This window comes from Lissotriton vulgaris, chromosome 8 (genome assembly GCF_964263255.1).
Source record: "Lissotriton vulgaris chromosome 8, aLisVul1.2, whole genome shotgun sequence".
Lineage (NCBI taxonomy): Eukaryota > Metazoa > Chordata > Amphibia > Caudata > Salamandridae > Lissotriton > Lissotriton vulgaris.
Window position 1 is genome coordinate 607,900,300 of NC_141696.1, and position 15,976 is coordinate 607,916,275.

Consider the following 15,976-nt stretch of genomic DNA (forward strand, 5'->3'; position numbering starts at 1 on the left):
GAACTGAAAAAAAGAACTGCTGAAGGTTATCTCACCCAAATTCCCGCCCCTGTTATGCCCTGCAGTGTATGTTTTTGCTGAGCCGTTGGGGGTAGCCTATTCGATGACATATCCTCGGTAGTAACCCTTACCACACTCTCCGGGGGGTCTTATGCTCAGTCGACTCCCAAGGTGAGACCTGTTACTAGGTGGAGCTTCACAATTAGATTCATCTAATACTTGTACAGCGCCTGCTAAAGGAGTCGACTTAGTTGACTTACTATTTGAGGTGTCAAGAGGACGAGAAGAAATCTGATTCATGATGGTGAGCCTATGTTCTATATCAGACAACTTGGATATAATTGGTGCCAACCTTTCCTCCAACACAGTACTCAACATTAATTTGAGAGTTTCCATCAATTGCTTCTCACCCTTGAATACTCCCACTGAGTCTGGGGTCAGTCCCTGCGATTTATGCGTTTTTTTTTTTTTTGCTTGTCCCGCAATTGTCTTACACTTCCTTTTAAGATTGCCAGCTGAGCGAGCTGCCATCGTCGAAAGTGGAGGTGGGGTTGGAATACGACCATGAAGGGCCCCTGTTGACGTAGCAGTGATCTTCCCCCCGGTGCCACGCTCCCCCATAATAGCAGCATTTACAGCATTTTATTTACAATGATTATTACGGTGGACAAGGGCTGTGGTGGTGCCTTCAACGTGTCTATAGGTGTACCATTCGGCAGGTCTGTATCCAGTATTTCACTATCTAGACCCATGCGGTGACAAGTGCCCTCTGATCCTTCTATTGTGCCATTATGAGTATCGTTAGGGCGCTCCCCGAGATGTTGAAGAGAACCCACTGGTGATCTGGAGAGAAGCCTATTCACCAGTTCGATCTCCTTGTCAATAACTGAGGCTGCCCTTGTTAGGAAGTCATCCATGGTTATGACAGTTATTTTTGCGGAAGCTAATACCCCTGTTGGTGCTGTCTGTAGCTTCCTTCTAACCATGATTACCAAACTGTAGAAAACTAGGGGGGTCTCAATTAGTATCAACTAAAAACCTAACTATAGCAACCAATCAGTCTACTCAGTTCAGTGGCAATCGGCACGTAACAATAGGTACACAAGTGAGAGACCAGACAAATTACAAAGTCCAATCGGGTTTTAGCAGCCTTTAGTCTCTTATGTGCAAAAATGTGCTTCCATAAAGTGCTTAATGCAATATCATGTGCAACGTAGGCAGGGTCAAAGAACACAATTACAAAGTCCAAACAGGTTTTAGCAGCCTTTAGTCTCTCATGTGCAAGAGTGTGCTTACATAAAGTGCTTGGTGCAGTGACATATGGAACGTAAGTCCACGAGGCTCAGGGGTAGACCTCCAAATGTGGCAAAAAAAAAAACAATACCTTACATCTTGGTGAGATAGTTGTCTCTAGGCTGAGAAAATTTAGGGGAATGGCCCAGCACAGCCTCTTCCGGCCTTTGACTGGGCGCGGAGGGGCTCGCCCTTGGCCCGGGCAGCGCCCGCATGTCCCACTCCGCGGGAGGCGCCAGGTGGATTTAAGAGCCTCCGACGCTTGATGATGTCGTGGATGGGGGCGCCGTGCGGGGGAGCCTGGGATATGTAGTGACAGGCAACCCCTTGCGCAGGCCGGCACAAGCAGCAAAAAATCACGGGCACCCCTCCGAGCTCCAAGCGCTATACCCGCACAGCCTTCTCCAAAACAGCGTTCCTGGGCAGGATTAAATGGCAATGAAGTGGAGATAAAACATGATGAAGACATAGGTACAAATAATGAAAACTCAGTAATTGTGGACGTCAACAGTTATATGATAATTATTTAGCACTCGCTCAAGGTGATCCCTGAAAACCTGACTTTCACAGTGCCTTGTACCCAAAAGGTGTCAAATTAATATTATTGGTAAACCAATGGGCTCTTCAAAGTCTGCAAGTCACAATCCATCCTGTGAGTCACCACCCATCTGAATCACGAGTAACTTTATTTATTATTATTATTATGGAAATTTCTAAAGCGCCTGGTTACGCGCACCGGCGTGTCCCCGCGCTATGGTGAGAGACAATGAGGAGGCCTTACCTAGATTCAGCTACACAAGTAGTGAACGGAACAGGTGGGTTTTGAGAGCTCTTCGGAACTTAACCTCTGAAGGTTCCAGACGCAACTCTAACGGGAGCATGTTCCAACTCTTGGCTGCAAGGTGCCTGAAGGATCTACCCCCCATGCGCGCTTTGTTAATTTTGGGGATAGCTACCAAGCCAGTACCAGTGGATCTAAGCGTCCGCTTAGGTCTGTATGGTGTGATAAGGCTCAGTAAGGGACTGGGCGCCTTTCCCCCAATGATGCGATGACACGTGCATAACGTGTTAAAGGCGATCCTTTGCCTGACTGGGAGCCAGTGGAGAGCCTCCAAGGCAGCTTTAGAGGCTGCTCTTCTAGGGAGCCTCAGCACCAGCCGGGCTGCGGCATTCTGTAGCACCTGAAGGCGATTCAGACTTCTGACCGTGGCCCCCCGATAGAGAAGGTTGGCGTAATCTAGTCGCGAGGTTACACGGGCGTGCACCAGCGTCCGCCTAGCACCAAAGGGGAGCAAGTCCAAGATCTTCCGCAGGCCCTTAAGGATGCCAAAACACACCCCAACCACACGACCAATCTGGGGAGTGAATGACAGGTCAGAGTCAAACATCACCCCAAGGTTTTTGGCCTGCTGACAAGACACAGGAGTGGTGCCTAGGCATCCTGGCCACCATGCTTAGGACCACACAGACGGGCCACCCCCACCACGAGCACCTCAGTTCTGGCACCATTCAGCTTCAGGCAGTTGTTAGACATCCAGGAGGCAAGCTCCTGCATGCAGGCACTGAAGCTAGATGCCGCAACATCGGGCGCCCATGACAGCGAGATGACCAGCTGTGTGTCATCGGCGTATGACACAATTTGCATGCCATGGCTCTCCACAATATTTGCTACGGGGGACACATACAGATTAAACAGGGTTGGGCTCAGGGCAGAGCCCTGTGGCACCCCTTGATCCAAATTGATCATACAAGAGTAATATTCCCCCTGTCTAACCTGAAAGCCCCTATTGGAAAGAAAGGATTGGATCCACTTCAGCGCTGCCCCTGTGACTCCGCCCTTGTTCAGACACTGTAGCAAGGTGAAATGTGCTACAGTGTCGTACGCTGCGCTCAGGTCGAGTAGGGTGAGGGCCATCGTCTGCCCCTCATCTACCCCTTGCCTGATGGTCTCAGTGGCCATAAGCAGCGCTGACTCAGTGGAGTGGCGTGAACAAAAGCCAAACTGAGTTGGATGGAGCAGACTGGCCTCCTCCACATAAGCCATCAGCTGAAGATTGGCCACCTTCTCTGCCACTTTGGCCAGGTAGGGTAAGAGTGATAAAGGGCGGAGATTGTCCAACCTTTCTCAACTTAAATTTGGCTTTTTTTGGAGGGGAAGTACCACTGCTTGCTTCCATCTTTCGGGTACAGTATGAGTCCTGAACAATAGATCCAGAACATCCCTAATGTAGGGCTCCAGGATCTCAATACTCCCCGCTAGCAGCTTCGGCGAGGCCGAGTCGCGAGGGGATCCTGACCTGATGGAGCAGCATATCTGCCGCAGGTCTTCTGGGGGTGGAGTAAAAAAGTTCTCCAACCTATTTTCACCCACAGCATCCTGTTCAGTCTCTCTGAAATCCGATCCCCTTCTGTTTCCTCCCGAAAAAGCGGAGTATATGGCAGCCACTTTTTCTGAGAAGAAAGCTGCAATACGGTTACATGATTCTTCTGAGACACTAGACGGGTCAACAGATGATCCACAGAGAGAGATTTCTTTATAAATCTTGAATTGCTCCTTCGTGGAGTTTTCAGCTTCCCCTATTCTGCCTGCAAAATAAGTAGCCTTGGAACGTCTGATTAATCTATAATAAGTTCTTCGTTTAGCTCTATACTCCTGTTTAGCCTGATCAAGAAAGGCAACCCTCCACTGCCTTTTGAGTTGTTTACACTCCGCCTTTGCTCGGCGGAGCTCATCGCTAAACCAGGGGGCGGATTTCTGGGGTCTACTACAGGGATTCTTTAGACACAGAGGAGCTATATCGTCCAAGGCATCATTAATGCGACCTTCCAGTCTTTCGGATGCAGAATCAGCATCCTGACCTCCCGGTCTACCACCTTTGACCAGGGCAGAATCAATCTTGGCTTTAGAAAAAGCCGCCCATTTACGACTAGGGTATTTTGTATTGGCCCACTCTTGGGTGGTGCCTGCCGGGACACTTATAACAAAAGGCACTAGAAAGTGATCGGACCAGGGAATAGGTATAGGGGTATTTACTTCGATTTCCTCCCAATTGGCAAAAATGGGGTCCAATAGGTGGCCCTTTTGATGGGTGGGGGCCTGAGATCTAAGGTGGAGTTGGAGAGAATGAAGTTCCTGGCAGAAGTCAGTGGCTCCCTTATCCGGTGAATCATCCAAATGGATGTTGAGGTCGCCCAATAGCAAAAACGTATCCCTACGTAAGGCCGCTTCCGTCATGCCTTCCATAAAGCTGGTAGTAAAACGAGTGAATGGGCCCGGAGAGCGATAGACCAGGAAGCCATTCACTGTATTACCTGCATTAACCTTTATGGAAAAGGCTCCTGTCTCACTATCAACAGTAGGGAGCAGTTCCAGTTGACAGCATAGCGGTAGCTTAGATATTATCGCTATTCCACAACCTCTACCCGAGGCTCTATCTAACCTCACCATGGTATATCCTCCCGGGAGGTAAGCAACTACATCTGGCTCTGAGTTGGGATCTAGCCACGTTTTGGTGAGGAATAGGAGATCAAATTTCATATCAGTGAGCAGATCATATATATCCAGCTTATGCTTACGCATGAATCTGGCATTCAATAACCCGCATATGAGCCTAATATCCTCAGCCTTCTGTGTGTCTCTAATGCACCAATTGTACTGGCACTCTTTGCAGCTACTACCCTCTTCAGCCTTCAAGCTATGAAGGCAAGCCTTAACGGTGTTGGGACAAAGGGCGCGGAGTTGATGCGCGCTCCACCGTATTATTACCCCATTTAGTCCAGGGGTTGTGGCCCCTGCCCTCGTCCGGCTGAGGACGGGCGCAGACGGGCTTGCCTTTGGCGCCAGCGCTCCTGCTGTGCGCGACCGCTGCACGGCTGGGTAGGCATCCGCCTTAAGTATCCCGCAGCCCGTCTGCCTCAGGAACACTAGACCGCTAACTGGCCTCCCGCGCACCGGAAGTGGCTGTCTCTACCTTCCACGCCCTCCGCACAACGGTGCTAGCCACCGAGTCGGACCGGGGCGGGAAGGAAGAATGACAAGATCAGCCCCCAGGTGTGCGGCCTTAGACAGGTAGGTCTAACAGGTAATGCGCCAATGGGTCACTTAGACGGGAAGCCTAAATCGCTTTCCCGCCGTTAGCCCAGCACAAGCATGAATTAAAAATATTAATATAATGCTTATGAGCAGTTAAAATACAAGTGCACGCTGGCGCCACACAACAGCAGCAATAAGCCCTGCCACTGCCCTCTCACCAACTGAAGCTACTGACCAGTGTTTGTTCACCTCCTTCTTCTCCCACTCCTTGTTCCCTATCCTTATCCCCATGGGGCTAATCGCTCACATCCAGTTTTTTGCAGGTGTGGGGGACTAGCTCACGGGGTGTGGGCATACATGCTTCGCTTCCGTGGACCTCTGGCTTTCAGGTGAGTGGTACTGGCTTGTCAACTAGGAACATTTCAAAATCAGATAAAAAGGACACAAATAGGCCCAATATCTCTGCATACAGTTTGTGGTTGGAAATTACACATGGCCAGGTGAATTTTCTATGGTTACTGGCCAACAAAGGTTTGAATACAATGGTACAAAAAGCAGTATTGGCCCTTCTCAACGCTTTGCCAGAAAGAGATAAAAGCAAAGAATTATGGTCACTATCAAAACAAGTGTAAACCTTTATGTCCTCCAGCATGGGCCATAACCTGACATCTATGAAGACATAATCAATAGGGCTTTTGTAAAAACCTAGCTTGAAATTAGGCAGCCCGGAGGAATCTGAGTGGGTCCTTTCATTGCAAGTGTTAATGACCCGGCCTACAAAAATCTTGGTTAGCTTGAGAACAGTGCAATATAAAATACACTGCTGCTTCCCATCTAACTGGGGGATGTTCCACTGCTTATCTTCTGCTTCAGTGAGCTCTCTAATCTAAGAGGATGGTTCAACAGAAGTATTGACATTGCCGGCTAATATTAACTTATCATACTGTTGATCAATTTCAATTAACTAGTCTAGAAGAGTTAAAACCAGGGACTCACAACTAGCAGAAACTGTTCTAGCTTAAACAATAATTAATACAATTTCAGACCTGAAGGAAATATAAGTGAGACCCCCATCATATCTGGTGACTGTATTGTCAGAGCTGAATGGGTACAATGCAAATAATTCCCAACAGGATAAATAGTCCTTCAGTAGCTCATCTGTGCTTCTCTGATGGTTGCGCTTCTGCACTATACATTGAGAAACCCTTGAAGCACACCTTGGTTGTAGCCCAAGTCTCCTGAAACCTAAAGACATCGTAATTAGTAATATAGGATAACCAATCAGAGTCTACAAGTTTAAGTTTAATACCTGCCAATTTTAGGAGATTATAGACAAACTTGGGCAGGAGTTCAAAGCAACCCTTAGGTGTGAAGCTGTGGCAGATTGTGCTTTTGTAGCACAACGACCCGAAGGTATCCAAGCCCTTTACATGAGCATCAGTCATGTTACAGACAGACACATTATTTTTGGTAGGCACGGGGAGATTAAGTGATTTACCCAAAATCACAGGATGTTGAGCGTCCCTATCGAGACTCAAACCTACTTCCCCAGCTTCAAGGTCGACCGCTCTAGCTATTAGGCAACATTTTGATTGAAATACAGACATTTGGGCAATGTACATCAAGCTATTGGAGCCAGAGAGCTATCCATTAGTACTCCTCAGCCCACAGAGGAAAGGTTATAGCAACATAGGAAGGAACAGCATCCTCAAAGGTGCAAACTGCCAACCCAAGCTAGTGCAAATTGGGAACAGCCAAGTACGAATTCATCTCAGGAAGCTAAAAGGGGGATTGACTGGAACGGGCTGACTCCCACACTTTCTTCAAGGATCTAGCAGTATACCTAATAACAACCCACAAAATAGCAGGGAATTTAGAGCATATAAATCACAAATTTCACTAATATCATGGAATGCCGCAGGACTGAAACAAATAGAGAAAAAGGATCTAGAATTCCTTAATACAGCGGAAATGTTATGTGCATAGGAAACATTGAGCACAGACTCACTATCCATAGATGGTTTTCAAGAATCATCTACTCAGCTGAAAGATGAAAACTCTGGCTCAAACTTTACCCAACCTTGATGGCTCATGCAAAAAAAGCCACAAACTGCAATACAGAGAACAAGCATTTACAATGCAATCGGTCTTGTCATTGAGACCTTATATGTATTTAGCTTTGCAGCACATTAGCCTGGGTGCTGAAACAGCTACTGTACTTTAACATGGAGGGAAAGTAAGGACCAAACTGTGTGACATGCCAGGTATGGTAACACATGGAGAGAGATATTCCCTGTTTTTAATATAAAATCAGGGCTGTCGGTGGATATATCACTGAAAATACAAGATTAAAAAAATTATTGTCTAAGGGTGCTCGTGGAAGACAATTTCCATGGACTGAAATCGAGAGAATGCTAAAGTGATTCTGGTATTTTACTGACGTCTGCTGGTCGTTTTCTATCAAGAAAGTTAAATAGAGGAGCAGTTGCCAGAAAAATTAAAAAAAGAAAGTCCCTTGGGAGAAAGAAATTTGGGTATTTTACTGACCTCTTCTGGTCCTTTTCTATTAAGACAGTTAAATAGAGGCAGTTGAACAAAAATAAAGTCCCTAAGCGGAAGCAGACAAGTTCTAGGGCTGATCTCCAGAGCCTGCAAAGTGCATACACATATAAGTATAAACTAATATATAGGTATATACTAAAGTATATACAAGATGTCTTGAATGCTCAACCTAAAAAAGGAAAAACCCACCTCCAGCCAGCACAGAATTAAATCAACCAAATTTATAAGCCAAGCAAAGCAATTCAACATTGTTCAGAAAATAATATATCTTTTTTTTATTAATATTTCGGTTTGTTCTTATTTTTTTAATACATATGTATATTCAATACGTGTACTTAATCAAACATATATTTTCAACAAAACCTTAAACATCCCCCCCATCAAAATTCATACCTCAAAATCACTCTTGTAATGCGTTTGCGAGGTGGCGTGGTTATATGAATATACACAAGGGCCGTATTGACTGGAGGAGCAAGCAGGAAGTCCTTAGCTGTCCAGTGGGGATGACATGGTTTCAGCCGTCCTTGCAGGAAGGGCGAGAAACTGGTCATCTGGGTAGAGACCTGAGTGGGTGCATATGCCCAGTGATGTAGCACGGCGCGCCATTCCTTTATTGCGTAGTGGAGGGAAGGAGGGGTTTTCTGCTAGCTTAATTGATGGCACATATAGTATGTCACTGTGTATTTGTTCTCGGATACCCTCCCATGCCCAGTGCATACACTCTGCAGTATTAATTTCAGATTGGGGTGCCTTATACTGCATGTATAAAGCCATGTGAAGCGGCCATGGGGAAGCCTGGTTGGTTTCCACCGCCAAATGAGACTGGAAGGATGGTGGCTGTCACCAGAAATGTAAAAAGATGGCCTGGGCACAATAGGTCCAGATCCCCCAGCCCGCCATGTGCAGAGGGAAGCCTCAGAGTTTCATAGGCAACCCGTGGTTGCCCGCCTGCCCACGGAAGCGTAATTATGTTAGACTGCAGCAGCTTAAAAAATTGCATCGTGAGGGGGACTGGAATGCTCATAAAATAATTTTCACAATCCCGATGCGAGCTGCCAGACAGAGGGGGAGTTTATTCAATGTTGGGATTTTAGCTTCGAGCCACTCCATTGCCCGGCCATAGTTTGCTTTCCAGAGTTAATCTGGGTCTCTGCTCAACCACACCCCGAGGTGCCTGGTTGGTTCAGTGGCCTATTTGAACAGAAACTCAGTTGGGCGAGGGAGTGTTGTGTCAGTGAGGGGAAATAGAATAGATTTGCTCCAGTTTATTGCATCCCTGCACTCTTTCCTTCTTACTTTGGTCCTTTGAGTGCCCTTTGTACTAGTCCATCTGCTCTTTCTAGTCCCAGTCCTGCTTACTTTAGCCTCAAGGCCCTATTGGTCATTGCCCTCCTGGTATTGATCTTCATTAGCCTCTTCAATCTGGTCATGGTCCTCCTGGCCCAAATCCTCCTGTTCATTGTCCTCATATTCTGCAATAACTTGTCTTTGGAAACTGTAGATCATACTAGCCTTTCCTAGTTCTGATGTTCTTTGACCTCTCATTCATGCTAGCCTTAGAACGTGCAGGCCCTGTACTTCCGAGTCCTGGCCATCATCCCTATGTACTTCTGGATCTTGGATCTCCTGTTAGATCTTTTCATCCTCTTCACCCAAATTCTGACCATCAGCCCTCCTGGTCCCCTACTTTTCCTGTTCCTGATCCTTCTTCTCCTAGCATCCCTGGTCCTTATAGACCTGTTCTTAGGTATGGTACTCCTTTGTCTGTCCCTCCTGTATCTGGTCTTGTGATGCTGGCCCCAGTGGCCTTGGTTTCCCTAACACTCCTAGTCCCCCGGACCACCTGTCCCTTCCTAGTCTAACTAGTCCTCCTGGTCTGCCTGTCCCACCTTGTTCTTGTCCATCTCACCCTGGTCCCCTCAATCATGATTCTACATGTAATGATTGTCCTGTGTTCCTCATCACCGTGTAACTGTTCCTCCTAGTTCCCATGTCGCATGTCACCCTGGTAGAGGGTCCCTCCAAATCTGAACCTTATAGACCTAATGATCCTGGCCTTTCTGGTTCTGTATATTCCTCCTGGTGCTACTGATCTTTGGTCTTCTGGTCCTGCTAGCCCTGGTCTTTTACAGTGGTGGACTTCTAGCCCCTTGGTCCTACTTGATCTGATCTCCATGGTCTTGGCCTCCTGTTTCTCGTCCTTTTTTTCATTGGTCACTTGTAACTTGTCCTCTTTGCTCTAGCAATCTGTGTATGCTACTCCTGGCTCTGGCCATGCATGGCCCTTTGATTCCGGCAGGTGCACTCGGGTCTACCTAGCCATCCTTGTTGTTATGTTCCAGGGCCTTTTGTTTGTTCCACCTGTGGCCCTTGTGCTCCTTCGTTCCGTCATCCACAGGGTCCCAATTCCCCTATTCTACATACCCCTGGCTTTCCTGATACATTTTACCCTGGTCCTGATTTCCATAGTCCTGGTTTTTCTTGTCTTATTCCTCCTTGCCTATTTACTCCTAGTCCCCTCTAGCACTGTTAACCCTGGTCCTGGTGGATTAGATAAGCCTGGGCCTTCTTGTCCTGGTCCTTGTGGCTCTGGTTGTTCTAGCCCTTCTGGTGGTCCACCTCCTGGTCCTTATTCTCCTAATGGAGAAGTGTGGCTCACGGTGTAGAGCAGGCAGACCCAGAAGCTGAGGTCAGACCCGGGACTAGGGTTCGATTCCCGTCGCGGCAGGGTCTCGAGCTCAAATTGTCCACGGACTCGATAATTCTCGCTTCGGTGCCTGCTCTAGTCATGGGTTCTCACTCTGCAACTCTGGGCATTAGCTTGCTTAATCTCCACAACGGCCCTCCGCGGCGGGATGCCTGGCTTTCACCTTGGGGATGCCCTGTAGGGGCTATCTCACAGGGAAAAGCCAGGACGGGTTCCCAACGCAAAAGCGCCGGGACACCCCGTTAGGGGTAGCCGTGCGCTATATAAGTACCGCGAAAATTTAAAAAATTTAATGGCTTCCCTCGATAATTGCCTGAAACTCACTCTGCTGGGTGATCCCTCTGGCAAACCTGGTTCTGGTGGACTAAATAGGCCCGGGCCTTCTTGTCCTAGTCCTTGTGGCTCTGGTTGTTCTAGCCCTTCTGGTGGTCCACCTCCTGGTCCTTATTCTCCTAATGGCTTCCCTCCATAATTGCCTGAAACTCGCTCTGCTGGGTGATCCCTCTGGCAACCCTGGTCCTGTTGGACTAAATAGGCCCGGGCCTTCTTGTCTTGGTCCTTGTGGCTCTGGTTATTCTAGCCCTCCTGGTGTTCCACTTCCTGACCCTTTTCTCCTAATGGTCATCATCCTCCTCCATTGCCTGAAACCCACTCTGCTGAGTGACCAGCGTGAAAAAGCGTCTTAAATCTGCAGGTATAGGAACTCCTCCTCTGCATTACCGATGCAATGCATTGCTTACCTATCTCATGCTTTCACTATTCCACAGAAGTGCCATTAGTGAGTTTCTCTCAATTCACCTCATACAAGTGTCCCAAAGCATTGTGCCCTCAGGCACTGATTGCCTACTCTTAAGTGTCAGTCCCTCTATGGTCCACACATCACCCACCTTTCCGCGTTCCCCGGTTACTGCTGTTTGTCGACTGTTGCTGTGTTGCCTGGTCTGAAATATTAAGCAAGCACAATCCCCCCTAAAAAGAAGTTGAAAACTAGCCCAAAGCTTTCCAAGAGAAGAATAAAATGGACCCAGCTCTCAAAAAGTATCAAAAGGCAGTTCATGAACATTAAAATAAAAATGGATTCTCATAGTAAAGAAAACATTTATATAGGGTGCTTGAAAGCCATGCTCGCTATTCTTTACAGACAGCCACATACACCAAGACTGAAGCAAAACATATCTGTGTGCCATATTTTGGAGCTACTGTAACAGAAGTTTGAATCTTACATTTCTTATATTAATATTTAAATAACATAAGTAGTGAAGTTTCAGATATTTAGCTGGTCGCTAGCCAAATAGCAGGGATTATGCACTATTTTGCAGACTGCTGGGTAAACACTAGTGATTATGCATTATTTGGCCGGTGGACGGATAAACAGCCACTTGCTTAAATTAAGTCAATCACTGCAGTTTTTATAGCATAAAAGTCACCACATGCCCAAGAATCGAAGGTCTAAAATGGTTTTTATTTGGACCAACCTTTGGAATGTGCCTTTTGAGGGTAAAAGTTCTTGTAGACGACCATACAGGAGGGGGGGACATTGCTGCCCTCTGCCCATGGGTGAACATCGAGCCAGAAGAAAATATTTCTGTTTGGCGCACCACAGAGGAAATAGCTAGGTGGGTCACAAAACTATCTGCAATTCCCCTTTTCCTCACCTACAATGGCGACAACTGGTTACTTTGCAGGATGCTTCTCTCCAATAGTTTTTCTACACTTGTAAGCCCACGCGTTAATCCTTCTGTAATGAGTGTGAAATGCCTAAAAGATCTTGCAACAAGTAATAACCTTTTGTTTCTTTCATCATTCACAACATACGCATATAGGCCCACATGCATCATTGTGACATTTTGCACTTCCTAATTTGCGAAAAATAAGGAATCGCAAATTAAGAAGTGCAAAATGCTATGCATCATTATTTTCGGTATTCATTTGTGATTCGGTAAAAATCGCAATTTTTACCGAATCCCAAATGAATACCGAATTCTTAAGTTAATTTTCGCAATTTCCATTGATTCCTATGGGCCAAAAGGCCCATAGGAGTCAATGGGAATTGCGAGTGGCACTTAGAAAATTTCATGGGTGCAGGGGGGGGTCCAAAGGACCCCCCCATGCACCCCTGAAATGTATTTTTCGCATCATGTTTCACACACACATGTCCTAAGGACATGTGTGTGTGAAACATGAATGTTGAAAGAAAAACATTGTAAGCATTTAAAACACTTTTTCCAAATTTACCGAGTGGTTCAACCACTCGGTAAATTTGGAACCCTAATTGCGAATTTCCACTTGTCAAAGTAATGATGCATTGCTTTTAAGAAGTCGCACATCTGCGACTTCTTAAAAGCACCCGCAATTTTAGAACTCGCAACAATGTTACGAATTCTAAAATTGCTTCATGCATCCCAAAAAGCACTTTTGCATTCGCAAACGGCCGATTTTAAGTAATCGCACCGTTTGCGACTACAAAAATGCTTCATGCATGTGGGCCACTATATATAGACATGATCTATTGTGCAGGCTAACCTTAATAGAGATGTGTATGGATTTAGTTTGATTTTCTGTTTCTGGGATCTAAAATTGTGGAACGAATCTAGGTGTGAGAATGTCTGAGATGTACCAAATCTATTGAAAACCTTGACAAGTCTTAGGGGCACATGCATCAAGCCTTATTCCGTTCACAAACTGGCCGTTTCGCAGAAGCGGCACATTTGCAAGTGGAAAAAGGCCTTTTCCAATGCATGTACGTTTTTGTCATTTGCATATTAGGTAATCACAATTTTTTGCGATTATCTAAATTGCTAATGCATTTAGGGAATCGCAATGTGCGATTCCCTAATGCTGATGCATGTAGCTTTTCCTAAATGTGAACTGTGCATTTAGGAAGTGCTAATTACCATCAACTTCAAGTTGATGCCAATATGTGCATGCTTTGAAAAATGCACAAAAATTCGATTTTCAAAGTGCCATTTAGCGCACACATGCCCTTAGGGCTTGTAGGTGCTTTACATGTGCACACTTACCTTTTTTTGTGGGGTGTTTGATGGGGGCCTTCGGCCCGCGGGAACCCTTGGATTTATTTGCATTTGGAATTTGTGATTACTAATTATTTGGTAATCCCAATTAGCGAATACAATGCCATTCATTCCTATGGGACTGTATTAACTAATAGCGATTCACAATTTTCGAATCGCTATGTTAAGGAATCAGAAATGTTTTGGAGATTCCTCCATGCCTAGGAATTTACGATTGCCAAATAGTGATTCCTTAATAATCGCTATTTGGTAATCGCAAATTGTAACTTTGATGCATGCGCCCCTTTGTTCTGTGAGAGACTGTATTTACAAATGTGCTAAATAAGATAGAATATCGGCTGTAGCAGGTTTAGGGAAATATCTAGCTGTCTGGACACCTAGGCATAGGGCCCAAAAACAAAAACACTGGCTTTGACTGAGAGAAATTCTTAATTTGTAATAAAGGAGCTGTTGCAAGCAGCCACAGTCTGGATGCAACATCCCAGTCGGTACAGAAAGTATAATACAGGAGGAAGAGCTGATGTGGGTTCATGAGAAGAGCACTCTTTGTGGCAATTATTCATCTTAGTTACGTAAACGTTAATGTGACCTAAGATTCACTTCCTATTTATTCATTTTGCTTCTTACAGCAAAGATACAAGTCGGGGACGAGTCCCACGAGTGAAGCCTGACGTCCTCAAACTGATAAAACAATTTGTAAGTGATATATCTTCCATGACATTTGTTTGCACTTAAATGACTGTGAAACGTTTGAGAAAGGGAGAGCGTGCTACTTTCATCCTGCATCAGTCCTCAAAGAGACAAGCATGGAGTGAGGAGTGATCAGTGTATGAGGGGAGATGAGAGAGACAGAAACCTTTTAAGTAGGACAAGTATACTGTTAGTTTGCACATTTCAGAATTGTGTGCGTGAAAATGTAGCCATGCAAGGGCATTCAGCATTCTTACGACCTGTGATTATGGTTCCTTTTGCCAACCAACAAAAACGTTCAAATTAGGTGAATTAAATAGTTTACTACTTTTGCGTTGTGCATGTTGGGAAAAAAAACAAGAACAAACTTTTTCGTGTTTTTTTCTTAATGCAGTGTCACATAGAGGATGCAAAAGTATTAAGTGCTATCCCTTTATGGTAACACACCATGCAGTATTTACAAGCGCTGCACCCACCAGCTGAATGCAATTTTTTCAGATGCCAGATAGGACGCCACAACACTGTGGCTCTTGTGTCATTGCTATCACTACTTTGTATGCATTAATTTTAAAGTTAAAGTTATTTCAGAATCGTGCTTTCTGAAATTTTAAAAGTCTAGAATTGTTCAAAGTATGACATAAAGAATAACAAAGAGAACAGCCATTATAATTTTTAGATTTGCTTGTCTCACCACAATAATGTGGATAATGGTCAGCAGTGTGTGTCACAAATGCCACAGAGTAAGGGCTATTTGCCAGATGTACTAAAAACTGGCCACAAAATACTGGTTGCAATTTTTGTGACAAGTAAAGATTTTTAGTAACCGACTTATGTACTAGTGGGTTGGAATCCGACCTACCTCATGCATGTTAATGAGATAGGTCACAAATTAGGACTCACTATAACTGGAAGCCATTATAGGGATTGTGGCTTGCTGGAGTCAGCCGACCACCATGTCTTTAATTACGTTTTTTTTAAGGGAAGACCATTTTCCAAAGGCAACTGGTTTTAAAAAGAAAGGTTTTTAAAATGTGTTTAAGAGGAGGCAAGGATCCCATGGAATACTGGTCTTCTATTAAACAAAAATTGTTTTTAACATTCTCAAAGGACAAAGTTTCCCAAGGAAAGCCCTTCTCTTTTGAGACTTGGTTACAACCTCCTTTGAAGTGTAGGTGAAATATCAGGTGCCAGATTTCAGTTGCAAAATATTATACACCAGATATTGACTTGGTATTTGGAAGGGACACCAACAAAATGCTTCTTCCAGATTCTGAATTGGTATCCGTTCGAAATCCATTTTAGGATGCAAAAAATATTTTCCAACTCCTAAAATGTGTTTGTAAATAAGAAAAAGCATTTTAAACTATCACAAATGCAGAATCTGAGCTTTTGAGACTGTTAAAATGCTTACTACATCTGGCCCTATGTCTCAAAGATGCATTTAAGTTTATACCCGTCCCATTTTTATCCATCTTCCCTCGACAAGGACTTAGCACCACAAAATCAAGTACGCCATGCAATGACCCATATAATTGTGTTACCGGACCCAATAACGGTATTTTTGCACTATCCACAACATATGGTTGAAAACTGGTTGAAAAACAATATTAAACAACTTATAACTAAGGTAGTGGCACGTTCTGTCATCATTGTGCATTG